General features: G+C 46.6%; 1 protein-coding gene and 1 long non-coding RNA gene across 18 annotated transcripts in view; one reads left to right on the forward strand and one right to left on the reverse strand.

The window, feature by feature from the left end:
* Positions 1-27,128, forward strand: part of LOC1271433 (CUGBP Elav-like family member 2) — a 291,660-nt gene that overhangs the window by 191,114 nt on the left and 73,418 nt on the right. The window lies entirely within an intron of this gene.
* LOC133393583 (uncharacterized) lies at positions 413-1,126 on the reverse strand. Its single transcript, XR_009766267.1, has 3 exons — positions 807-1,126; positions 619-725; positions 413-511 (listed from the first exon to the last, which is right to left on the reverse strand). It is a non-coding gene; the product is annotated as an uncharacterized LOC133393583 (long non-coding RNA).

Here is a 27,128-nt window from a genome sequence, read left to right on the forward strand (position 1 = left end):
ACGGCTCTCCAGCTCCAATGCTGGAAATATTCAAATAGAAATGATTCCTTTCATTAAATTTAATTTTAATAATTAAGGGCTTGATGATGCTGACCCGAGAAACAGAGCCGAACTCCGAGGCACGGCAAATCCCGGGGAAAGCCACCGCCGGGATTGAGGGGACGACAGAGGTTCGCACGAGGTTGCCCGGGCATCCTCCGGGCACATTCTGTAGATTGGTTTTTGAATGTTGCATTTTATTCACTGGAGTCTCCATTTGTGTCTGTGTGGATTCCTTTTTTTCGGTTCTTTCTCGTCCCCAACGCCGCGGCGCTTTTCTTTTCTTCAAACAACCGCAACAATTTGCACTGGCTGAGGGAGAAGCGGGAAGGGAGAATCAGCACCAGTTAAAAGGATACAGAAGGTTCGACGCGAGAAGGATTTTGCTTTTCCATGATGTTGCTGCTGACTGTGTGGCGGTTGGGTTTAGGTTCGGCGCATATTTGCCACCGGGAGAAGGAAGGTTCATGCCCTTGGAACAAAAAAAAAAACTCCGAGTAAATAAAGAACACATGTTTATTGGTAGGAAATGGCCGACGCTGTTAGTTGCACGATTGGCATTTCGCTAATTTCACTTACCAGCGGAACAGGGGTAGTACGGTGGGTAATTCAATAATGGGATTTTCGTATGTTAGGTCCACCCGGTTCACCACGAGCTTAGCCAGTGTATTTTGGGGGATTTTCGGCTGAAAGTAAAAGGGAAAAAGATGTAAAACGAATTTCTAGAAGAAATGGAATAAGTGTTTTGAGCTTTTTTTTTAACTAACCTAATTCCATATTCAGTATGTAATCACAAGAGTATACGCTACAGAATATTGGAGGGACGTTAAAATACTCCATTTGCAGGCCAAAAACCAGTTTTTGTAAGCTCGCTATCGCTTCCAAATCGGTGCGAATTTCCTTCGCTGGCGACGTCGTTTGAGAGTAGTTGTGACGGTTTTTGACGTTTCGAGGTTTTGAAGTAAACAACAGTAGAGTCCGTCGCGGCGGTGTGACAGCTTCGTTAAGAAGAATGCCCCCCCTTTTTAGGGTTAAACATTTCTTCGTTAAGTCACAACAGCCGCTCATGTTTGACTGGTTGATGGTGGGAAATTTGTTCTTGTAGCGTGATTTTACCGAGGCAAAATCATCATGCACGCATTTCAAACGCTGGACAATGTGTTCATGTTTCGCAAGGAAAAGTGCAAGGAGTGCATGAAGCAGCCGATCGCTTCGCTCGGCCTGCAGGAGTCGGGCTATTCGTACTTCATCAGTTCCATGTGCAAACGGTGCCGGTGGTTCGGTGATCGGATGCTGTGCCAAGAGCAAGGTGCAAACTGTCCGCTTTGTGGTGCAAGTTTTACAATATTAATCGTTTGCTTTTTTACTTGTATTCTTTTAGGTAAGTGACGAGCTGGGTAGAACATTACATTGAACCATCTGGGCGACGTGCGCTAGTGTTGTGCGTAAGTAAACAAATCAATGGTCGGGATTGAACAGCGTTGTATCATATTGTAGGGATTGGTCCTCTATCCTGTTGCTGGGAAAAACTCAATCAACGTTGCAAAATACACCGATCAAATGTCTGGGACTAGCTGCTGATGTCCAAAAGCCATAGCTTAAAAGTAGTACAACACAGCCAGGAATCAAGCTCACTGCGGCACTTTTCCCGGTTAATATTCATAATATTCTGCACCGGGACAGCCTGTGTTGTATGTACCCAAGCGTAGGACAACTACTTCAAAAGCAAACTCTCGCTTGTTTTTACGGCAGCTTCACCAGCTCCTGATTGTTGGTCCCCTGCCGTTACCAAACACATTTTTTAAAAGTCACTTTTTAGTGCAATTCTTTCAGTCGCCGCCGCTGCTGCTGCTGCGGTAGTAGTGCAAGGAGAGCGAGAACACGGATGACAGCAACGATTGTGCAGCCTTTTTTATGTTCCGCCTGCTTGGAGGAATTGTTTTAGATTTTCCTCCTCTTCACGACCCATTCCCGGGACCGGGAGCTAAACAGATTCTTTCGATTTTTTGTTTTTGTTTTCGGGTACGTTCCTACAGCAGACGGCCGCTTCGGTGCACGCTGAACCAATTTTATGGACGTGTAGTGCATATAAACAATTTTTCACATACTCCTTAACCCCCGGGTATCCGGGAGCCGTTAGTTGCGCCCAGTTCAAACACACTGTGCTGCCGGTTAGGACCGGACCGGGTGATTGTCCGAGTCCTAAGAAATGCTTTATTTTGCACTCCAACCTGCAATACGCGAACGGAGCGAGCGAGCGAGCGAAAGCGCCAAAAGCGCCAACGGTTCCGTTGTAACAAACGATGTCCGAGTACATAAAGCGGCAGAGCATAAAGCAACAAAAGGGCTGCGTCCCTGTGTCCGCCTCGTCGAGCCTACGCTGGGAGACTTTTTTACCAGCATTTTAGAAACAGCACTAAACTACAGCTCCGAACTTCTTTTTTGCCATTTCTTGTGCCGCTGTGCTTTTCGATACGTTTCAATGTTTAGTGCCACCGTGTTATCGTGTGTATGGCTAGGCGGTATTAGTTTATGGGGAGCTTGCACTATCCGGGAGCGCGCATTGTCCTATGAATTGTAGCTGAGCGCAGTCTGTCTGGTAATAACTAGTTTTCGGCAGTTTTATAACGCCGCTCCCTGGAGGGTGGTAGTAGCTTTCCAGATTTAATGTCAATTGCAGGGTCATTCAGGGACGCGCAGATGGATGGCACGTTTTATGACACATCGGAAAGGATAACACGCCGAGCGAGATGAATTGCAAGCGCAGTGCCGTTTGGGTACTGCTAGTTGATGTTGTCTAAGGGTAGGCCAAGTTTGGGCATCGCCCTGGACAACTGTAGGGGATCAAATGATGTCAATTGTCAGTCATTCCGCTTTAATGTACTTTAGAAAACCAAAATTAAACCAACAAGAATTCCAAGATAATTTAATAACTTCCATTTCGACTGTATAAGAAGATCCGTCTTAACGCATCGGAAAGCATTGAAGTAATCTCTACTTGTTCAAGGGCCATCCTGCCGAATGTCAGCATAATGCAAACCACGCCTAGCCGGTTGATCCTTAACTAATTAAAACCTCCCCGAAAACTTTATCGTACCTTCAGCCGTACCAAAAAAAGAAGCCAAAAGAATCGATTGAATATCGGAGCAACGTAAATGTCAACCACCACGGGAGAGGTGGTTTGGCGCAACTGCTTCTGCTGCGGCCGGTTTAATTGAAACCAACGATCTCGAACGATGGCGAACGGTGGCGACAATTGGACGGTTGCGAACTCCTATCCATGTTGGAGAAGCAGCGGGGAGAATCGAATCTTCTTAAACGGCATCTCTCAGCAGCTACGACACCGGCGGTTGCAGTGGGTTTGTTGGTGGCCATGAAGGAGTAAGCAATGCGAGATTTATTGGGTGTAAAATTGTCATTTGCATCTGATGCCACTCTTTGCAGCTAGACGGCGACCGCACTGCGGCACACACACACACCACAAACACACACACACTGTGCAAAATCCCGATATTGTGGGGCGATTGGGATTTCGGATTTCGGTGTCAGATTCGGGGGAGGTTGAAGGAAAACATTTCCATTCGTTGTCGTCGCCGCCGTCGTGGGTTTAAAATAGAAACCGCGCGTCTTGTGCGTTTTCGGAAGGAAATCACCGTGGCATGCGTGTCCTCCCCGTGTGTGTGTGTTGGGTGTGGGGTGTGTTTGGGTCGGGGTGGATGTAAATTTGTCACTCTTTTTTTTAATTATTTTTGTTTGTTTGCGGGTGCAGCATTCTTACCGCGCACCGAGTTTACCGCAGGGCATTGACATATAAATTCGAATGCACCGGTTAGAGTGAAATGGGAAATGTTTCATTCTGCGAACCCCCGGCGAGTTCAAGGAACCGATTCATTTCAAACACAACGACAAATGGTCTTATTTTGGGAGCGTTTGTTCTTTCTTTCTTTATTTTTAGCATTAAATCGAAAGGATGTTGCATCTTCGGACCACCCGAACGCACTAAACGCCAAATGCATTGAACGGAGGGAAACACGCGGCAGACACTTGTTCGTCGCTACACGTGACCGTAGAGCGCGATGCAACGACCACTGCGCACAGTGGTCTCTCTCTATTGCTCTCTTGGTTCAATAACAGCACAATGATACCCGTTTCCGGTTGCTAGTGCGAATGGCGATGGTGTCTTCCTTTCCATTCTTTGACGGCTTCTTTACCCATCTGTTACCAACCACCACCACCGCTATGGCGGTTAGACGACAGACGACACACATCGACACATTCCGCGCACGGTTCCAGTAGTCGGAGGTTTATGTTTTATGTCACTCTTTTTTACCCCGTGGTCGTCGCCAACGCTTACGCGCCAGATGGCGGATGTGCGGACATGTGCCGCTTCCTCTTCCTGTTGAGCTTCGGAACGTCACACACCGCGCCCCGTGGTTGGGTTTTTGTGTCACCCCTTCCGATCTCCCGATCCCCGCCGGCAGTCTTCGGGCTGTCCGGCCGGTGTGATGATCGTGCGAGAACAACCATGTTTTGCGGTTGACCTGTTAATTTATGCTGAATGCGTCTGCCGACCCCACAAAACCAGCCACCCCGGGGGCGCGCGTTTATATTGGTGTCGGAGTGCGATTATGGATGTTGTCACCATTTTTTAATGGGCGATTTTTCGTCCCTCGCGCTTCCTATCCATCCCGCCCTGCGTGTGCTATTGGTTGGGGTTTGGTGAAATTGGATGAGCTTCTTTCGGTTTCCCGCTCCTGGTTCTCTCTCCTTTGCCACGCGCGTTATAACGATGCCATGCCTGTGTTCTCCGGGGGGCTGTCGGTGGTCACTTTGGCTATTAATCAGTGTGCTGGCGGGAACTAGCAATTGGTTTGCGGGGTGTTTTTCCCTCTCTCTTTTTCGTTTAATTTTGACTCTTCTCTTGAAGAACGGGATGTGCGCTTACTGGTCGTGAAAAGATTGTCCGTCCCGCTTGTTGCTTACCCGGTAGCACAGTACGCTCGTGTGTGTGTAGGCGGAAGCAACGTTTCTCCATCTCTAGAATGTATAACGCAAGCGAGCGCGCGCTCGCGCAAACACACGCGGATTAGGATCATGATCGGCCGCCGGCAACTGTCGCATCGGTGGCGGAACAGCTGTGTCCGTGTTTGGCAGCCACTTAATTATCCGCTGCCCAAAACGGCTCGAGGTTAAATATTTTAGAAAATGAGCGTGAGTGTGTGTGTTCCAATGAATTTGGCTGACTATGTTCTAACAAAATGTTTTCTTTTTGTAGATACTCTGTGCGCTCCCTTATACCACGTCTCTGTGCAATGGTGTTGGAAATTAGAAGAAGCATTAGATGGAACAAAACGGACGGACGGACAGGAGGGGGGACCATTGCTTTTACGCTGTTAATTAGAAACTGAAAGTGAAATTTAATCATCTTCCCACGAGCGCTCGACCGCGTCCGTCCACTTAAGCATGAAAACGGACGACCGAAGGCAGTGTGACGAGCGCACTCCTCTGCTTTGCCCTTCGGGTCCGACCCGAGTGGTCCAGAGCTGTCGTCAGCACGAGTCAAAATGAAGTGTGTGCCATGACAGACGGGGCATGGGACAGACTTAACTGTCGCTGTCTCCACTATTACTGCTGCTTCTGCTACTGTGTTGCTACGTACTCTGCTGATTGTTACAGATTCTACCTCAAACTAGTGGGTACCGTACAAGCAAAGGCAGCGCAAGGTACGGTACGTTCCGGCTGTTCCCTGTTTTCCAGCGGGTATCACATTGCCCGGGAGCGTATAGTTTGTCATGATATTTCTTTAATTTGTGCCTTGTTGCTCTTTCACTACGCTTCTCCCACTCCCACGCGGTGCAGCAACTTGTGTTGGTGCGAGTGGTACACCATTGCACTCTGGTAATAGTTGTAGCAACTAGCGTTTACTCATTAATTATGGTTTCTTTTGCGCCTCTTCGGGGTCAGCAGAGATCCGGTGGCGGGGTCGCGTTTTTTTTTGCAGCGTGTTGGTGGGAGCGGGTGTTGAGCGAGTGAAAAGATCGGCCAGACGTCCAGGTCCGAGGGACCGGTGGTTTATAGCAAGTGGTCAAGTTGCTGCTTCCGGGTTAAAGAAGCACCATGCGCCGGCGTGTCCTCTGTGCGGCGTCAGTGTGGCAGCAACGAAACCACAGGAACGAACCCCGGCGATGTCCACGAGAGTGTGGAAACGGGGTAGGAAATTTAATCAACGAAACATACAAACTCTACACAGGGTTTCTTCGTTTCCGAGGCAGCGACGGTCGCGAAACGCGGGCAGAGACAACACACAGCGTTTGGGTAAATTGGTTGGCTTTTCATTATGAATGGAAGCCGGATGGCCGTTTTGTCGTGTGGCGTTTTTCTGTGCGCCTGGAAGCTTATTAAATGAGCTATCAGTAGCAGCCGAGTCGAGATTTTGTCAGCATCTCGGCGGGAGATTTGAGAGATCAAGGCATGTGAGTTTTCAGTTTTTGGGCATCTCCGGGAGGAACTTCCACAGAGGTGTTTTGTGTGGAAGAGTTAAGCCTTCAGGAATAGGAGCTTGTTTGGATATACAATCTCCTTTGTACTTGTTTGTGATTGGAAGTGGAGCTTTTATTTAAAATGTGTGTTCTGCTTCCTTCCAGCATCCTTTCAGAAGAACTGCATAATGAATGCACCTTTGTGGTGCTTGTATGCACACTTCTCATTTCTGGTTGAATTTTGAAGAACCGTTACAGCGCGATTCCTCTGTTTCCTTTACACAAACCATAATTGCACACGTCAACACACAACTCCTATTCTTGATAGTGAACCCATTTCATTTCGATTTGTCATCATGTTTTCGCTAGTTTTCGAAGACCGTTTTGGGTTGGTGCACACTACCAAAAGAATGCATGCTTTTGTCCGTTACTAGAGGCCACCCTCTGTACGGCACAGTAAACTACCTACGACCTGGGCTGGAGCTACATTTGAGCGTGATATATCGTATTGCCTTCGGCGAAGACGTCCTGCAGCGTGTGCAATTTCTGTGCGCATATTACTGTGCTTGGAAGTCAGCATATGCGTTGTGCAAAAGACACACGCGCCACCCTGGAGTGCTTCTTGCTTTGTGAACGATTGACGTATTCCATCACGTTAAAAGTGGTGCAGGAGGAAGCCATTCTTTCTGGGGTGTAAGCCATGTTGTGCTTGCTCTATAGCATATGCTTTTCGCATGTGCAACCGTTCGGAAGTTGATGGCAAACCAAACCATCGCTTTTTTGAGTCGAAGAAAGGGTCTCTCCGGTGAGACAGAGAGAAAGTGTGCTGCCTCCTACCCAGCCATCAGTGGGAAGGAAATCACACTGGATGTGTAGTGTGTGCATCTGTCTACAAAGCGATGCCCCTAGTTTTGGGAAAGCAATATGGAACCGGCATTGATTTGCGGAAATGAAAAATCTAAAGCCTGACTCAGTGAGTCCTACCAAAAAGGACTGTACGGACAGGTGCAGAGGTAGGCAGAGAGCGTACCTTATTCATGTCTTCAACTGTGTTTATATGTGTGTGCATATAGCAGAAGGATGATTTTGAATCGTACAGCCTTTTGATGTGCGAAAATAGAAACTGTTACCAAGCCACCGCCCCGAGAACATCTCCCAATGTGTACCGAGGAGGTGAATCCTTTATGTCAGTTTCCTTTCATCTTCCGGTTTTGGGAGAGTAGAGTCAGCAGTTAGGTTTGTTTTCTCCATAAGTGAGTCCAAAATAGTTTTTAATCATGCAGTAGCCGCCGAAGCACAAACGCCGCCGAAGCACAAACGGGCGTTTTGTGGAGATTCTAATTTGCCTGCTCATCTATAGTCAGTGAACTGTTCAGTAGCTTGTTTGCAGCAGCTCCAGCTGGGAATGATTTAGCAACCGTCGCCTCCCAGTTGTTCGTCTTACAACGATACAATTTGAGGCTCAAAACTGAGTGATACATTCAGCAGCAGTTTCAAACTGTCGTCGTGTGCCGGACGTCAGCAGGGAAGAAGCGCATCTTAACACGACCCGACGTAATGTATTCGTCGCATAGGAACGGACGTTTTTGACAAGCGCCACATCCTCCGACATGAAACAGTATGAGAGAGAGAGAGAGAGAGAGAGAGAGAGAGAGAGAGAGAGAGAGAGAGAGAGTGGTGGCATCAATCAAAACCCCGGCAGTGGTGGTTGGTTGTTCGGACTTTCTCGGACTCTTCGTTTTGCCCCCCTTTTCTAAATGGGTTCCTTTTAACTGCACGGAGCACACGACATGCATGTACGATGACATCGGGGAACCATGCGTGTCCTCCCTGCTTGACTGTCCGCGGTCGCGGTCTTTCTCGAGCTCTAATGTCTGCGCACACGTATGCGTTACGTCAGCTGTAAGCAATCTCGGGTAGAGGCAGCGCCGACTTGTTGCGTGCGTGAATCTCAAACCGAACGGAGCGACGAAGAATGATGCCGTTTGTTCGTTCGGATACATTCGTCGTCTGCTGCTGCTGTTGCGGCGGCGGCGGCAAGCCTATTAGTCATATAGAGGGAGAGCATTTTTCGGTGCTGATGTTTGATCTGGCTTGTTTTACTTTTATTGCACATTCCAAGCTGTCGAGAGAATGACCAGGAGAGGATTCGGGAGAGAAAGGGGCAGAAGAAATGGTGACAGGAAATTGTTGGCATGTTTGAAATGAACCGTGAAAGAGTGTTAATATGCTCGTCATTTTAATGAATCCTGCACTTATACTACACGAAAGATTCGAAGCGTTTCTTTCGTAATTCAATTTCGTAATGTAATTCCCTCATATAATTTACGCACATTTGTCATTCGTACAACAACTTGTTTGAGTGTTGCATACACAGTAGATGTGTTTGTCCATCTTACTGCACTTGACACGATCTCCGTGACTGTACACGCGATCTCTCCAATAAAAATCCCCCGTCCATGTGGTGGGGAGCACCAACCAACAAGTGGGAATTCCATCCCACTAGAGATCGTGGTTGGATCTTCGCAAACGCACACGCGATCGTGAGAGAAAATCTAATTCCATGCTGCACTCACCGTACGCTACACGGTTGTTTGAGTGCCACCCGGCGGTGAGTGATCTTTGTTTACAGCTGATCTTGTGGTTCCCACATGCCCACGCTTTCAAGCTCTGAGCTGGTTTTGCTCCAGGCTGGAAAAGATGTGCAGTAGCGCATCGCGGGAATAATGAAATCGTTTTGTCTGATCTGCCTTGTATGTATTTCTTTTAATCCCTAGCGCTACTCGACGCAAGATAGTATTTGGGTGGACATATAACTTATATATTTATTCCCCAATATTTAAAACGCAAGATGATGAACTGAATTTAAGATAATTACTTAGTAACAATTCGAAATTTCATTTGTTTCGATCCATTAGTTGGAGTAATATGACAATTGGAATAATTTGAGAAGTTCTTATTGAATATGAAATATTTAAGGGTTTATTTGCTTGAAATTCAACTATACCAAAACAAACATTTATGATCGGCAAAAAACTACTTTATAAGATTTTTTCCTTCTTTTACGGATTTTCGTCCATAGCATAATTCATACAATAATTCGAATGATAAATAACATCAAATATTATGCTACACGTATCGTCCACAATGTTTTGGTACAGTGGTGCCATGTATATGTCCAAATCGTCATCTGTAGATCATCCAAATCATAAAAGTAGGCAAACGATCCATAAGCAACCGAGAAAAGTGAAACCTAAATCACCGAAGGTCCACCCATTGCTCTGAAGAGATCTCACTGTGCGACGTGATGATGGGTCTTGAGCGTGATTTATGTTTCTTTTCGTCTCTTCGCTTTGCTTCTCCAGAGCCCTTGCTCCCTTGCACGGAGCGCTGTGTATGGGATGCGGGATCGTGCATAGAACTCCCAGTCCGTAGGTATGTGTGAAGAAAAAGGCCCGAATAAGTATTGATGCTTTGCATTTGAATGGGGATCTTGGGATCGCTTGTAACGGACCAGCTGATGGATTTACCGACTGGCGGAGAACTGCCGGAGCGAATGTGTGCCTGCGCCAGGGATTTACAGATTTCTGGAAACTACGATACTGATCGCGGATCGCGCCGGTTGGGCTCGGGCCGTCAAACGGAGTGAGAATTTTAAACGCGGAGCTCGCTCATCGTCCAGAGCGGAGGTGTGCTCTGCTGTGTTGGTTGGAGCTGGCGTGACACACCTTTGCAGACCTTTGCGCAGACCTTAGGCACACGATTAAATTCCACCGAGTCTTCCCTCCACACACACACCTTGTTTTTTTGTTGTTGTCGCTTTTCGATGCACAACCGTGCTGAGTTCCTGACGCTCTCAAACTGAACAGAGAGAGAGAGAGAGAGAGAGAGAGAGAGAGAGAGAGAGAGAGAGAGAGAGAGAGAGAGAGAGAGCAAAAGAGTTACGCGAGAGATATTATAAAGCGTTTGCCACTCATGCAGCCCTCTCTGCTTCTTCCCGCCCGGTGGGTTCAAATAGACAACAAATGGCGCGGACCTGCGCCAGGGGCCAAACCTGCGGCCTGCCCACGTTTCCCGCGCCATTGTATGCTCTGCCCCAGCCATGCAATATACATTAGCCTTTGCCTTGGCTGCGTCGCGAGTTTTGTTTCAGCAACGGCCGCGTGTGCACTGTTCGTGTTCGAGGGCCGCCGCGCGTACACACCAAACACAGTCGCGTTTTGCCGCACGGGAAGCGGTTGTGTTGCGTCGGTCGTGAGCGCACACCGGAGTTTTCGTGCGTGTTTTTGTCTAGCTGTCGTGATAGAGAGAGAGAGAGAGAGAGAGAAAGAGAGAGAGAGAGAGAGAGAAAGAGAGAGAGAGAGAGAGAGAGGCAGCAAGGGAGTGGAAGAGCGAGAGAGAGAGAGATACAACTCGTGAAAGAGGGTTAGTGAGCACGATAGTGGCGTAGCAGGCCGCTCTCACGCCGCTAGTGTGTGCATTCCTGGCGTGTGCGCGCACTATTTTGTTCAAGTCGCGATCGATCGATCGAGCAGCTGCATGCACACAAAACGTGTATGCGTGTGTTTGTGCGCGAAAATCTAATTCCAATTGCAATTGTTCGGTGCCGAGAACGTTAGTGCATTTTGTTAAGTGATCGATCGCACGTTCCAGTGGGTGTGTGTGAGGGAGCGCATGTTCCAGTAGCCTAGTTCTGGAAGTCGTTGTCATCGACTGTGTTGGTGGTGGGCTGCAGCTGTATAAGTGATCTGAAACGGAAACGACGACAGAGTTCTGATGAATCAAACGGCAACGGCAACGGCGGCGGCAACGGTGGTGCATTACGACGAGTTGACATCACCGCCCCTGCTGCACTTCTACGGAGGTGGTGGTGGTGGTGGTGGGGGCGGTGGAGTTGGCAGTAACAACCTGCCGGATGTAGCAACTTCGATTGCGGCCGGCATTGCACAACAGCACCGACTGCTCGGTACCACTGCGTCCGTAGCACCAGTTCCAGCAACTCCAACGTCAGTGGTACCGGCGGCCATTTCTTACACCGAGACCTCGCCATCTCAATCACCATTGTCATCATCATCGTTGTCATCTTCGTCCTGTGTCGAGTGAGTGTGAGATCCCCAACCTTGTGGGGATGTGTGCGGGATGATCATGTGATCTTGTGTGTCTGCGTGTGTACATTAAGCATTCTTGAAGGTCCTGTGTGAGCTCGTCGTGATCCATACATTCACAAAATTTCTTGTAGTTCCCTTGCTGGAACTCTGCCATAGAAAAGTCACCCTTATTACGTACTTGCTGCACGTCGTCGTCGTCAACAGCCACAGACCGGACGTTGAAACAGAAGAAGGGGGAGTGCTATCGACACTGCTGCGGTGGTGTGCCTCACGCACCTCTGCAAGGGAATGTCGAAAGCCGAAGCGATCGCTTGCGCGACAATGTCATTTGAATTTGAAATTACTCCTGGAACACAGCAACGCGCCGCCCTGACCGTCGTACACAGCGACTGTGTTTGCTGAATGCGTGTGTGTTTGTGCAGAGTTTGTTCTGCGTCATTCGGTGTCTTCGGATACTTCTGGAGTATGCCCGTGGCAGAGTTCCAGAGGATTGATGTTGGCTTTACGCTTCCAATCTCCAAATCTGATGTTCCCTGAGAGAGGAGGATGTCCACACCGTGTGCTGGGTCGACTTGATTAGCGCCCGGGTCTTTAGTGTTGCTGATGCGCATCGAGTTCCAACCCGCTCCGATGTCCTCTTACACCTCCACGAGCTCCAATAGTTCGCGAGGTGGTAATTGGAGCTGTGTTTAACAGATCGGTCACGAGTTTTAGTGTTTTGTGTCCAACCTTCTGGGGCGGCTATCCGGTGAACAAGTGTAGAGTGCCTGCATGCATGCTCTCACTGCCCCCCCCCCCCCCCCCCCCCCCCCACATGGCAAGAGACGATGTGTAGCACCAGTGAGGTCCGAGTAAATAGGCGGTAAATGGACGTGTTTTGTGCTTGACTGCAAATGGAACAGCAACACTGATTAGCATCAGTGGTTCGTCAATATGCAAAGTGTCACGTTTTCAGCTGCATGAAGCGTTGGACGGACGTTTTGCGTGAAGTTGAAGACATCTCTAGGCCTTTTTGGATATCCAAGACAAGCAGAGGCCGACTTGAAAGAGGTACTAGTACGTAGGTACTAGGTAGAGTTTCAGGTACTCTCTGCTGTATTTCAATACATTGGAAATTGGTTTCTAAACACACTCTGTACAACTTATTCACTTGCAAAGCTTGAACTTTCAATTCCAAAATGCGAAATGTCTTCGCTTCTGGAATGAAAATCTTTCTTCACACATTTTTCCAGAAGATTTCAAAATGAGGTCAATTATAAAAAAAGGTCTTGTGACGGCAAGAAAAACGCTTCTTGGCTGGCAACAGCAGTATCAGTTCAGTTGGCCGCGGGACCCCAACAAAAACCCTCCCGAAACGAAACGCAGACAATTTCACGGCCCATTGGATCGATTATGGGTTGTGGGTTTGGGTGCTGCTGCTGCTGATGCTGCTGCTGTGTGCGCGCGCTATTGCCACTGCTATTTCTGCTCGTGACGACATTGTACGGCTCATTCTGTGTGTTCTTTTTTTCGTTTTCTTGCTGGTGTGATGTCTCCTCCAGCAGCAAGACAGAAGCTGCCCTTCCGTTTTCGTGCTGCAGTAGTGTGGTGGCGGGTTAAGATCACTTTCCACTCAAATTTCCAACGGGTCAACTCCACAAGCGGGTGGTAGTCTGGGATGGGCTGTCTGCTTGTGTGTGTGTGTGTCTACGGATGGTGGAAAACCACCGCGTACCAGACGTGCGTCCGGAAAAAGCGCTTAAAACAGCAAATCAGCAGCAGACAGACGGGTGTGTGGTGAGGTCACGGAAGGGTTCTCGAACCGCCCACCCGCAGCGCATTTTCCATATTTTCTTTTCGCAATCGATTCCACCAGGCTCTGGCGGTTTGGGTGGGTTGGTGGGCCCACCAGTGGGCGTACGCTGCTCGGACGCGCTTCCACAGGCCACAAGAGCGAGCTGCCAGCCGCATTATGAGGGAGAATAAATCGTATTTAATGTTGGCATTTTGGGTCTCGTACGACTCGGGCAATTTTCCTTTTTTTTCTTTTTTTTTCTTTTTCGGGACGAGCGATGGAGTCCATTTATTGGAATAAAAATTCAAAAACAAACTTCTCATGTTTGTGCACCGCCCTTGGGAGGAGTTGCTGTGTGTGCTTTGGGGATGAAGAAATTGGGATCCTAAAAATAATACCATCGCTCGCGAGAGCAAGGAGACACCAGTGGCATAAGTTACGATCGAAGGGAGGCAGAACAGCCAGAAGGGAGAAGGGAGGGTGTCGGAAAACTCATCCATACACACTTTACGTTTCCGATTCCGCCTCTTCCGCCACCATTAAGACGACTGTCTGCGAATAAAACCAAACCAAAATACAATAATCACAACGAAATCTGAGATCGCTTTTTAGTAGGACGCGCTACAGCGAAGGACGCGGGAGTGAGACGTATGGTCGATTTTCGCGCTTCGTTGGTAGTGGAGCAGCCGGCCGCCCAGTGGTCGCTGTCCTCTCTGACGATGACTGTTTTGCTATGATGTTCAATTTTGTGGAAATGAATGGAAAGTAAATAGCGCCTGGCGTGGTGTGGTGGTGGTGCCCATCTCGAGTAGAGGACGTTCTCTCCGTGTCGCATGGTGCGGTAAATATTATTTTTACTTTCCGGCGTTTTTGTTTTAAGAAGAGCACAGCACGCCGCTGCTGCTGCTGGCACGTTAATTCCTAGACCGCGTTTTTTTTGTTTACATTCGCTTAATTTTGTTCCGGCTTGACCTTCCCGAATTTCCCCGCGAGTGCAGGTTACGCATGATGGAAAGCTTTTCGCTGGATGATCAAGAGCCAGGGCGGGGAGGGGTCTGGTTCTAATGTTTTATTTTATTAGGATTTTCGGGGAAATTTGTTAGAAGGGAAAGCAAAGCAAAAAAAGTAGCGCCGATAGAAACTTAATTAAAAATAGAAAATGGTTTTTCATGTTTAAGACCATTTTCAATCATCTACCTTCAAACGTGCGTTTGAGCCAATCATGTTTTATGTGTTTCTGTGCATTGATTTATGTGGCGTTTGTTTATGTTTTTTTTTTTTTGCTCATTTGCCGCGCAAAGCAGAAAAACCAAACTGCTGCCACTGAATTAACTCTTTCGCCGATGATGAACCCCTCGGGCGTTTAAAATCTGTAACTCACCGTCGGCCGGCGGCTCAACCGGCGACCGTAAATTAATTGAGAGGAAACACTTTTATGAGATTTGTTTAAGGTTCGTAAAACACACTTCTCTGTGCTACACACACACACACAGCAAGTCGTCAAGTAAAAGACGGCACTGGGCTATGTCTTCTTCGGACCGCCCGGCAGCTTCTGTTTGAAATTATGCATTACCGTTCATTACTGCTGCGTTGCGAGAAGTGGGTCATGTGTATATTAACCTATTAACGCGGCAAGGCAACAAAACAAAAATTGCACGCTCACTATAAACCTAGAAACGGAATACTGAGTAAGTGTACTCAGGTTCTATTGGTCGGTTTCAAGTGGATCGGCTTTGTGTACGCGATGCTAGTTGTTGCGTTCTTGTGCTTCTCAGCTATCACCGACACAAGCATCTTCTGTCTATCAGCTCGCTCCGTCGTTGTCGCGTTGTCCTCAATTGTGTATGCAAATTTTCCGTGCCAGCTTTATTTTCCCAGCCCATTAGATGTAGTCGCGGGCTTTAATCGCTGCACACGGTGCGCTTACCACTGAGTAGCGCTTGCTGTGCTAGTGTTTGATATATGTGCGTGTGGGTTTGATAGTGAAGCGTCTGTCTAGCTTTGGGTCCAAAGGTAGTGGTGGAATCTTTTTCAACGGCAAGTAAGCAAATAGCGAGGGACTGTCAGTACGTGCTATTGAGCGTTCAAGGAAGGATAACGTCAATAGATGTGTGATAAGTTTAGAGAGAGAGAGAGAGGGCACCGGAAAGTGAGTGGACACACCTTGGGAGTAGAGTATGTTAACAAAGATCACGATTGAAGTGGATGCGGCATTAACCTGTTTGAAGAAAGGAGTGTCTTCAGTTGTAAGCAAACCTCTCTTGATACCTTGTTGTGTTCGAGCTGAACACAATGTTTCCAAAGTTATGAAAATGGTATTGTAATGCCTTTCCTGATGCTTAACAGTGCTTTCCAGGAGTTCTCATAGTTGTGGGAAACTTTATAGACTCTTTCTTACATGAAATGAACTTATTGTAATGGGAATTGTACTCTCCAGCACCCTTGTTGGACAGATGCAATAGGAATTTCCAACGAGCCTGTCTAAAAAGGGTGCCATAGATCCAACGTATGAAGTTCACTTCCAATAGGAAAGAGTCTAGGAAGTGTCCCACAACTATAAAAACCTCTGGAAAACCCTGTATCAAAAACATTAAAATTACGCCTGAATGTATGCAATACGCGCTGCAGAATTGGCTTATTAGGACCATGGTTAAGATTTGCCCAATAATTCGGTTTATTTTGGGAAGAAAAAGTGACCTAAAGCCATAATGGTTGAATTCGTCGGCTTTTGCGATTCATTTTGTTTGTATTTTAACAAATTTATTTATTTTTTAGAACTTTGTTATGATCGAAATAATATATTCCTACTTTAATAACATTTCAATCCACACCACAACTTACAAGAACGGTGCGAACGGCTGGCAAGCGATATGAATATGCTTGAAATATGCCGTTCCGATCGTATGCAAATACTGAGATCGTTCCCTCTCATGCGGGGGACGTGTTGGGAGGGTTTTTTTTTTTTTTTTTTTTTTGATGCACTCATGCACTTCGTCGAATCCGTAATGGATGAGTCGCAAAACGCATCAAGCGCGAAGGGTGTGGTATACACGCCATGCCCCATCATCATCGCCATGCCCTAGTAACATGCATCCGTCAATGTCTGCATCGGTTGTGCACCCGGTGAGCGGAAAATGTGAGAGTGTGTGGGTGATGCTGCATAATTGTAACATGTGTACTTGTGTGTGCGTGTATGTGCGCCAGCGAATCAACAGTGAACGTTATGATTTGGCAGCAGCATATCTATCAGTCGGTGGTTTGAGATTTTATGACATGCTAAGGCGACGCAAATCGCTGGGCTGGGGGTGATGGTTATGCAAGAAAAGCGGGAAAATGAACCAACAAAAAAAAGCGTTATCGTGTGCCAATTCATGGAGCATAAAAAATCAAAACAACATTCAAATCGGAGCGTTTTGCTCTGTCTCTTTTATGCTTTCTTTTTTGTGGTTGGTTCGTACCTTCTAAACCTCTTGCTATTGTTTTGCTGCCCAGTGTGCTACACAATGCTTCGACTGTCGCGATCGTCGCAATCGGTTGCATCCAGAGAGCTTCTCCACACTGTTGTGCTGTGTGTGTGTGTCTAACTTTTGCTTTTTGCCTCACAAATGCGGAATGATGCATTTTTTTTCTTCTAGCGCTACCGGTTTACTCCACCGGGAAAGGTAAATTCACCTGCCTTAGAAGAAGCGTTACAAAAGCCCCCCGGTTGAGGGAGAGATAATGGGTGGTAAACCGCGACCAACTCAACCCGCACAAAACTCCCTCGCCTCTATTGGGATTCACCAGTATGGCGTTTTTTTTCTGTGTTATTACCGTGCATAATACACTGTTAGCGGGTTAGCAATGCGTTCGGATTGTTGTTCGGTAGGTTGGTGTCTTTTTCCCCCCTCCCGCTCTACCGTCTTTCGTTTTTATGCTATTGTTGTGGTCGGTCGTTGTGGTGGGAACAATCGGTTCGCTGTGGAGACTGTGCGAGAGAGAGAGAGAGAGAACGGGGAGCACACGGTTACCTATTTTATGCTGGCCGGGGGCCTCGCCGGGTCGTGTGTTATGTCACATTTCCGCTTCTTCGCGGGCAATTTCTATAGCGGCACGGCAGCCCTTATTAATTTCCTCACTGACTGGGGCCCATCCAACTGTGACGATGGAGCGGAAGGGCTGTGTGGGGTATAGTAAGTAAGGGCTGGTAAGAAGAATGGTGCGTTACATGTAAATTTTGAACAAGGTAAAACATGGTTTTCCGATAAGAAATGTTGAGTTTAAAACAAATTTTTAGGCGACTCAATAGAAGAAGACACACTGCAACTGTTGTTCCTCACTAAATCAGTTCCTCTTCTTGAGATGGACGGTAAAAACGATGATTTAAGCAGGCATTTAATCGTCCGCCTGAGGTCGTCCGCAATGCAACATAAAGCAACTATTTTAGTGGCCTTTTTGCGTAACCGCAATTTGAATGATAGTGAGAGAGAGAGAGAAAGACTCCGCCGCCGCAAAACTTTCGCCATTCGGTATGGAAGATACTTACTGCGTCGTCTTTCCGTTCCTTGCGTACTTAGCTTTAGTTCCAGCGAGGAGGAGGCAAAGTTGCAGACACACGGGGCTGGGGTTGGCAGTGCTATTACTTACGACAACGACTCAACGGTGGTGGTTTGTTTGTGTATGCCGCACGCATAACTGGTACCGGCCTACCGACCATCAATTTCATGGCACTGGTTGTTGTTGTTGGGTCTATTGCGCTCATTGCGACAACTTTGGAGTTGGTGCGGCAGACGCAGTACTGTGTCTCCAACGCACACGGAATATCTCTATGTTTTTTGTATGCACGTGTCTGTGTGTCTGTGTAGTGTGCAATGTTGATAAAGAGTTTAACGCTGGTGGCAAACCCTGAGCAAACGTCTCCGGTGTGCAAAACCGCAAAATATGGCGCGCTGCGCTTGTGTATGTAAATGCCTGGTGCCTGGTGCCTGGTGCCTCTTTCATTACCTGGCCGTCTTAATTGAAGCAAAAAAAGGGAAGACAACCGTGGACCGCGTAGAAGAAGTGGGGGAGTTTTCACTTTTTTCCTTCTTTCTAATTTACTGTGACAATAATATGAGCCTGCAGCAGAGCTCCCAGAGAGAGCAAGCTCTGAACTCATCCGCTCGTGCAGGTCCCCAGCGGAACTCGCGAGCCCCGTAGGGGCTGTTTCTGTTTGCCAGAGGGCAATATGGTTTTCTATATCTCTTTAAGTTACACGCTAGCCAGTTGGCAGCTTAATATGACTAAGCTGTGCTAGGGCTATATCGTTGCATAGTAACGAAAAATGATGCGGGAAGAGGGAGTGCTTTATGCAACTTACTGTGCACGAACGAAGATCGAAGATAGCGGCGCGTTCAGTTGCTAATTGCTCTCAATCAGTGGTCGGCACTAGCCGAGCAGTATAAACTCCTAATTGAATTGTGTTTTTATTGTTTTTTTCTTCAAATTTTGGTATAATTTTGAAATAATCAGTAATTATCCATAAATTACTGAGCGTATCCATAAATCGTCAACTCGTACGACTTAACAACATGCCCGTCATGGGTTCAATCCCCAAATAGACCGTGCCGCCATACGTAGGACTGACTATCCTGCTATGGGGGGGAATCAATTAGTCACTGAAAGCCAAGCCCACAAGTGGGTACAGGCAGGCTTTGACCGACATCAGTTGTTGAGCCAAAGAAGAAGAAGAAGATCCATAAATTACGTAACGGCTTTCATGTACATTTATGACACGTTTTAGAATCTTCCATCCCCTCTATGTGGAACACATGTCATTCCAGAAGATGCATGCTCGATCCACCTGTGAGCGTTACGTAACGCATGGACGATCCCTTTTATTGATAGATTGATTTTAAATATTATCAACATATTGTTTAAATATTATCAACATATTATTGTTGCTTGTCGACCACTGCTTTTTTTAAACGATCTTCGCTTTTCAACAACAGCGACATTTGATTGACACACGATAGAAAAACTGATACACTCATCAGCATGACGGTGTGTTGTTTTTTAACTGTTTTTCAACGCCAAACGTCTCTCCTGTGTGGTCTCGCACCATCCGTCCAAAGAGGCGGGTGGCCAACTTGCACTTGGCTGACAAAAGTCGGCAGCCGGTCGTAAGTAAGTGACTCTTGGAGTTGGATTTTAGCGGCTCATCCCGCGGCTTCGCTTCCCAACGGTCGACAGTTAAATGAGAGTTTGTGTGTGCGGGCTGGAAGCGTTTGTAACACCTGTCCCACACAAAGCCAACACACACACACATGCACATACATATCCTCAGAAGACCATTAAACTGAGCCACTGTACCCCGCGAGCCAGATGCACACGACGGCTCTACAGGTTGCAAGCTGTACGGAGAGAGCTGCACGGCGGTGGCACATTGCCACGAGCTGTTTTTAAGCTTTTGGGCTGGATAAGTGGAGGCAAATTTCACCGAGGAAGGTGCATGCTCGTGTACCGTGTGCAACACCGTGGTATCTGTGGTGCTATTTTGTGCTTAAGGGAATGAAGCAGATAAGCAGACCACCAGCTTGCTGGTCGTCTCTTACGGCGGGTGTCTGTGGTACAAACGCTTGGTGCCGTGACCAGGATACTGGTGTCGGATAAAGGTTTGCTGATGACGTTCATGTATGGAGAGCGGGGGATGTAGGCAACAAACAAAAGACAGAACCAAGAACAGGGTGGTTCAGCTCAGATGTTTTGGGAAATGTTAATTAGAAATACAATACTTTTTGGTAAACTGTGGATTTGTTTTCATTCAAAGTCTAGAGTCTAGAGAAAGAGCGACTGTTATGGTCCCCCCTGTATGCGAAGTAAAACCAGCTCTGGCATGCATGCAGTGCTGCTCCACTTCTGCACTTTTGTTTGTTGTCCTTTTTACATCCTCTTTTACTGCCTCTCTCCCCACAGACAGGTTCATTACTAGCCTCAATGTATGTTGGGCTAATTTTTATCTCTCACTCACTTTGACAATGTGAGGAGGTTTTGTGGCTCTTGGGCCGTGTTAGTCACTTTCGCTTGTTGATGTGTGACGGAGGGTTTGTTTTGTTTTTGACTCTTCCACCTGCTCTGTAAACACTTTTCCCTTAATCTCTCTCTACACCTTCTGTGGATGATACACCCAGACAAGTGTGGAGACAGTTTTACAGTCGCCGCCGTCTACTAGGAGAAGAGACTGTTATTGTTATTATGACGAGATAAAGAAGTGACTGAACACCGTTCTCCCCGTTTGCGTGCTCTCCACACGGCGATAGAGTTAATTACGCTTTATGGCCGGCGGGATGTTAAGGAACTAGTGCTTAACGAAGTACGGCCACCTAGTTTTTGATCGTTTCGAGCGCTGGTCTGTTCTAGCGAAATTTCGCTTCAAACTTGACGATTCATCAACAGAAACACAAGACCTTCGTACGGGCAGGCATCATATTTCGTAATTAGATGTTTATGATAGTGTCGGTGTGTGTGTGTGTGTGTGTGTGAACTGTGAAGCAAGCGTTAAGAGCGGAACCCCTCGTGTGGTTTGGGCGTGTATTTTGCTCTTAAGTGTGCAAACAATCAAACACAAGTTTTCCCGCGCGGCGTGACGCGCGTGCTGGTGTCGTCATCTGCGTGCGTGTGCCAGGTGCTAGAATGATTTGGGTGAAGGCGAAAGGCCAAACCTCTCCACCACGACAGGTTGGACGGTGTTATTGTGTGTGTGTGTGTGTATCCAAGCGACCAGCATATTTATGCTGTCTGTCGGTTAAGGTCGGTCACCAAATGTGTAATATCATCAACAGTGGCGACGGCACACGACGAAGAAATCCCGCCATGAAATGTCCCTACCGAAAACGGGGGTCGAATAACCTTTGCGCCCTCCCCGAGGGGGAGAAGACCTAACCAACTTTCCGGAAGCAGGCATAGAAGCGAATACGCTTCCGGCTTCTGTCTTTTCTGTTGGCGAAAATTAATAACGCTGGCGAGGAACGTCTCCACACATCACCCGGAGCAACAACACCCACACTCCATACAATTCGGTTTATGAGATGTGGCTTTTGGTGTGATCTTATGGGTGGTGTGCGTACACCGACGCTCTAAAAGTTATCACAATTTTGGGGTGTTTTTCAGTAAGAAGTTGGGGAGTCACTCCGTTTGATGTTCGGTAATTAGCCGGGCGCTTTAATAACCTTGTTGGTGCGCATTTCTATGGTTATCCTTTGGGGTGTTGGGGGTTATGGTTCAAATTTCTCTCGGAGGAGTTGTGTTGCTGGTTGTGCTCTCTCTCTGCCGTGGCGTTTTCATATTCACAACCTGAGGAGCAAGAGCATAATTTTCCCGAATGCGCTAGTCATCGACAATCAACGTCACATCCTACTCACATTCCTTCTGCCACAGCATTGTTTATTTTCTGCTGAAATCGAAGGAGAGAGAGAGGGAGATGGTGAGGACGAGTCTCGAAGTGCGTACGATAATTGCATTCTCGGACAAGACCTGTTCCCTCTCACTCTCTGAAATTAGAAAACAATGGATAATGGGGAACGAGAAGACTAACGGCAAATGAAAGGCGCTTTGAAATATGAGAACACCTCACTTCACAAGCCGAGAGCTATGGAATAGTGATGGGAAAAATTAAGATTTCGTCGGAATCGATTCCGGCTAGCTCCAAAGTTGTCTGGAATCGATTCCTGATAGTAGGTCGGGAATCAGTTTCCGGAATCGATTCCGGAATCGGCTCTGGAATTGGTTCCAGAATTGGTTCCGGAATCGGATCCGGAATTGGTTCCGGAATCAGAATTAGCTCCGGAAACGAAATAGACTAAGGAATCGAAATTGCCTCGGAGTCGGATTCGGCTCCGGAATCGGATTTAGCTACGGAATCAGAATTAGCTCCGGAATCAAAATCGGCTCCGACATTCAAAACGAATTCTCATTCAATTCAAAAACTAATTCTCATTCGGAGCTAACTCCATTTCTGGAGTCAAGCCTGATTCCGTTACCGGAGCAAATTGTGATTCCCAGGTCGATTCCGAAGACGATTCTGATGCCGGAGCCGATTCCGATCCTGGAATCGATTCCGAATCCGATTCCGGAATCAGCTCTGGTTTCAACTCCGGAATCGGTTCCGGAACCAACTCCGGAATCAGCTTTCGATTTAACTCCGGAATCGGCTCCGGAACCAACTCCGGACTTGATTACGATCACGGAATCGGAATCGAGTAGGTCCGATTCAAAGCTCCCACCACTACTATGGAAGAAGTCTTTCAACGCCATCGGGGTGTACATGGTTATTTGTGGAAAGAAGCGCGCGCCATGCGCTCTTAGGCTTTAAACGGAACCGAACAACTAACTAAATGTGTGTCAGTCGACGACAAACAGCGCAGCCAGTATGTGTGTTTGCACGTTCGCAAAGTGCACTCGTCAACACCTTTTTGCCACGCCCCCCCCCTGCGATTCTTCTTCTGTCTCTTCCCATTGCCGTCGGTGTATCGTTTTCTGGAAGATGTTGTGCATCACTTCTCTTGTGGATCACTTCATGATTGTTATTAAGTTGATCGTAAAGACAGGCACAGGGTGTCTTTTTTGCTGAGCTTCTGTAAAACTTTCGCACTTTAATATGCTCAAGCGCGGTTGCTATATGTTGTACGTTGAAGTTCTATGCTGTGTAGCATCAAACGTGAACATAATTAAGCCACGGTTGATAGGCTCGTGCGCAAGATTTAATGCTCGTTTTTTGCGAGTCTCGACACTCACACATACACTTCTCGTTAGCCTTAATTACCAAAGCCTCGTTTCTTCCGCCATTTTTTTGTTTCCTGTTTTTACCAACTAAGGAGAGAAAATTAGGACACAAACTCAAGGCATAGCTTTAACACAGTTTGTGTTTGATGCAAATTTTTGTTTGAAGTTTGTGTTTTTTTTCTCTTTCTGCTTTGGTTGATTTTGCTGCTTTTGGTGGGCAATGTTTTTCATTCAATTATAAACAATCCTTGTTTTTGGTATGCTTTATTGGATTGAGATTGAATTGTATCGTCACAGGCGGAACAATTTTGCAAGAGAAGCACAAAAATCGATAATTTAATTAATTTCCAAGCGTCTTGATTAGCGTTTAAAGCGTTTTTAAGCGTACGTTTTCGAGCTTAAAGTGGACGAATTTGGTTACTTTTTGTGACATCGGTTGGTTATTAATTATTTACTGTGCCTGTGTGACCGAGGGCTGTATTTTATGACTCAATCTTTACTACTCAAGCATTTGATTTATCGCCAGCTGCCTTCACTATTCAGTAAGTGTCGAAGCGCGGGCCTCGTTAGTGCAATAAAGCAAACAATAGCAAAACGAAACAAAAGTAATGCAATATTGCATCCATTTTTGTGTTTTTTTTTTTTGGTTTTAATGACTTTACTGTTACGATGGGTTTGTGTCGAGTTCATTAAACTCTTTCAACTTCCTCGCCATTGGAACCAAACCACCGGGGGGGGGGGGGCTGTTGTGTTTGTTGCTGACCGCATAAGAAAAGTGTTGAAAAAGTGTTCTTTTGTGCTTTTCAATTGACCGTATTGTTTTCGCGCCCTCCACACACACACACACACACTCATATTTATCAACCCACTTGCAGTGCGGGGTGGAAAAGTGCACTTTTTGGGGGAGGTCCCTTGGGGACGACGAAACACACCGCAAAAAAGCGGCGAATTCACCAGCGCATATAAACCCCCTTCCGAGGTGTGGCTGAATCATGGTGTTGTGTGCTCCCGCTAAGTGGTTCTTGTCAGTCAACCAGCAAAATGTGTGATCGTAGTTTTACTGTCTGTTTTTTTTTTTTTTTTTTTTGCTGTTCCGTCTGCTGCCCACATTAAAGGATAGTGTCAAATGCAGATAAAACATTATCGGTAAGGCAACAAAAAAAAAAAAACATAAAATTGCGGTCGCTTCGAGGGTAACAAACATGTGAAATTCCATGGTAAAAGAGGCCCCAAAACCAAACCTGGTGTGTGTACACATTTTTGCCTACCGGCCTTTTTTTACACCACCCGCCCCAGTGCTCCTTAAATGCGTTGAAATTTTATGCAGCGGTTAGCAGAACAAGTGCAACAGAAAGCAACAAAAAAGAAACGAAAATGATAAATTCCCACCCAACGCCCAACCGAGAACTCTCGTCACTTTCGTGTCCTGTCTGTGCGTTTGAATTTTAGTAACAAAAAATACCGCTTTTTTGGTACAAACGAAAAAAAAGGAAACCCATCATGGTGCAAATTGGTGTGGTGAAGTACTAATTTGCATTTTTGTGTGTCACTTGAGGGGTTTTTTTTTTAAATTTATTTTTGTTTTAGTTGTGTGGAACCATATCTTCATCACGGTTCTCTGGTGCAACATGTGAAAAATATAGTGTTGAGGTTTTCTGACATAAAAAACCAGGCCTAAATATTTCCCTCTTTTTTATTGCTTTGCTTTGTGCACATGTTGGTGTGTTTTATGAAAATTTTGACAAACATTCCTCAACATAAAACCCCCCATTTTAGGTCCAATTGTATTCTTCCGGCGAGATGAGACGCGACGTGAGAGGGATATGCAATTTGGCAAACAGACTTGTTGAAATTGATGGCTTGATAATGGAATGTTGCACATACTGCTGCCAGCATGATCCATCTCGCGCACCGGAATGCGAAACATTCTTGGATTGTCGGGGGGCCCACATTATGTTTTAAGGGTCGCGGTAGAAGACGCATCTTTTTAACGAAACCCCCAATGTTGGCCCCTTCGTGTTGCCACGCGCAACTACTTACGACTTTGTGGCGTAGCCTCACTGAGGTAATAATAATGTGTGTATTTGTTCTGTTTGTGAGCGAACCATTTGTTTGCAAAACAACCTGTATGGAGAGGGTCGCGGGGGGTGGGGGAGGGTGAAGAGGAAACCAAAATCATCCCAGACGGTGCAGCCGATCTTTACGGATTCGGAAGAGGGCAATAAGTCTCTCCGGTGCGCCGTAGGTTTGAAGTGGGAGTTTTGAAACTTAAAAAAGAAGAAGAAGAAGAAGAAGAGGAAGAAGAAGAAGCGAAGTGTAATGTTTGCAAGATGTACAGGTATGTACCAACACACTGGTGGAAGACACTTGAAGTTGAAGTGGAGATGCCAAAGTTGTTCCAGCGGGTGCCTGCGCTGGTGTGCCTCCCTTCTGGTCTTGTATATGTGTCGATAGGAGGGTGTGTGTGTGTGTGTGTGTGTGTGTGTGTGTGTTTGTGTGTGGTTAATTAATCGTCAATTGTACGCTCTTGTTCAGTGCGTGAAGCGACAGGTGGCGCGGAATGGTACGGGCAAGTGTACAACAAACGTAAATCATTAGCCACCGAAGCGGTATAAACGACTGGGATTACATCAACTCCTCCTGTCGCCCGTTGGTCTGCTGTGCGTTTGTGTATTCTTTTCAGTGCTGATGCTGCACCCATCAAACAAATAGCGCTAAATCACTCAACTAAAAAAAACGCCTGACAGGAAATTAACTAACTCCTCCTCCTCGTCTTGAGGGATCGTCATCGGACTCACAAAACCTCCCTCATAATGTTTGCAGAGAGCATCTCCATTCATGAAACCGTTTTGAAATGGTTAAACTGTGGCAAACAGTCACACACGCACACACGCACAAGGGTGTGGTTTTTCATTCTTCACATGTTTCGTTTTGATATTGGAGCGGTAGCAGTGATTTGTGTTGGGAATGAAAAGCATTTTACCAAATTAGCAACATTCGTTTTCATCTGACATACCCCGTTGTGGGTGGGATACTGCTATTGGGGGAGGCACGGCGGCGGCTACCTAATCCGAGTAAAACCACCTGTCAACCAGCTGACGACGATATGAGTTATTTTAAGAGCTCGGGATCGGGTTTGAGGAGAGAACTCGGCTCTTGTCATAGCAGATTTCATTTGATCCTCATCTTCACAATATATTTTCATTAAATTTTCATAATGCCTGATTAACATGCGTTAAGACTAAAGATCAATTTAGACATTGGGTGAAATCGAATGCAAATTTTGTTTGTTTTTTTTTTCATTTTTTTTCAATCGTGGTTCCAGAATATTCAATTCTCCAACTTTTGAGACCGTAAAACATTTTGAAATAATGAATTATTTTGTTTTATAAAATTACTTTAAAGACATTAAAACTTTGTTACTTTTGAATAAAATTTGATTGGAGAATGTAAATATCATGCATCATTCTACAGTATTCAAGAAAAACTACATATTTACACCAGCATCACAACACTCCCATGTCGTGCGACATCGCGTTCGTGTTGCATCCACTGCATTTTGTTGCACGGTGAATGCACTGCAACGCTTCAAAATGCAACCTTGTATGTGTGTGTGTCTGTGTGTGCTGTCGTGCTTGTTGCTGTGTGTGCATACTCGAGTTTTCACACAGCACACGGCGGTGTCACCTTGAACGAATGCTTTCGGAAGCTTCCGATCGGGCTCTGGGGCAGGTTTCATCTACTACAGTGTGTGATGGCGTCGTACTGGGGGAGCAAAGCACACCACGAGGCTATCAATTGTATTTTTATGCACGGTTGTACCTTTACTCTATCACTGTAGCTTTACATTCGGCTACAAAGCATGTGTGGCGCTGCATGCCCTCTCACTCTCTGCAGGCTCCAGCATACACACTTCCACCGGGTGGCTATGCTTTTGACGTAGATGATTTTACTATTCCATTCATCATCGGAGCTGGTCGGAGCGAAAGG

Source organism: Anopheles gambiae, chromosome 3 (assembly GCF_943734735.2).
Source record: "Anopheles gambiae chromosome 3, idAnoGambNW_F1_1, whole genome shotgun sequence".
NCBI classification, from domain to species: domain Eukaryota; kingdom Metazoa; phylum Arthropoda; class Insecta; order Diptera; family Culicidae; genus Anopheles; species Anopheles gambiae.